Genomic DNA, 723 nt, shown 5'->3' with positions numbered 1-723 from the left:
GCCACAAGATATCATGTTAGCATTCTTTTTCTATCAAGCCCCCAGACATTACCCGAGGCAAGAAAATCCGTGACATACGACGCACTTTCCGGGTACGACCACGATCGGCAGGTGCGAATATCCTGTGTACGACTCATAAGAACAACTTCTGAGCCATTCTGAGAATATATTTAGTAGAAATGGCAAAATCCTTTCAGAAGCTTTCCACAAGTTCTTTTATGACTTTCCATTTCTTTCTGTCTTTGAAATGGAATGGACATTATAATGTATTTCTTTGAGTTGCATCTTTCTAATCTTCTTATTTAGAATTGGACCATGTTGGTCCAAAAGGGGTAACATCTATACACATATTGAGTAAACTATTATCGAGATCAATCGAGACACACAAACAACCTCAAAAGGGAAACATCTATACATATAGTAAGTATACTATTATATTGATTTCCGTGGCCACTTCTCGGTATTACCAATCTGCTATTTGCTGACATAACAAATCCATTAAAATGAACACTTCAATAAATGGAACGTTTTTCTTAATAAGAGGAGTTCACCAGAGCTGACCTGATAAGTATCTTTAAAAATAATGAAGAGAAAATAAATTCTTAAACAAGTATTGTGTACAATATCTGGAGGTAAAATGTCCTTTCGAAAGAAAGCTAGACAGGTCGACATACAAGGACGTCATTACATTCACACCACAACGATGCTCTTTTATGTGGCTTA

Source organism: Penaeus monodon, chromosome 19, assembly GCF_015228065.2.
Source record: "Penaeus monodon isolate SGIC_2016 chromosome 19, NSTDA_Pmon_1, whole genome shotgun sequence".
NCBI lineage: Eukaryota > Metazoa > Arthropoda > Malacostraca > Decapoda > Penaeidae > Penaeus > Penaeus monodon.
This window is presented reverse-complemented; position numbering follows the sequence as displayed.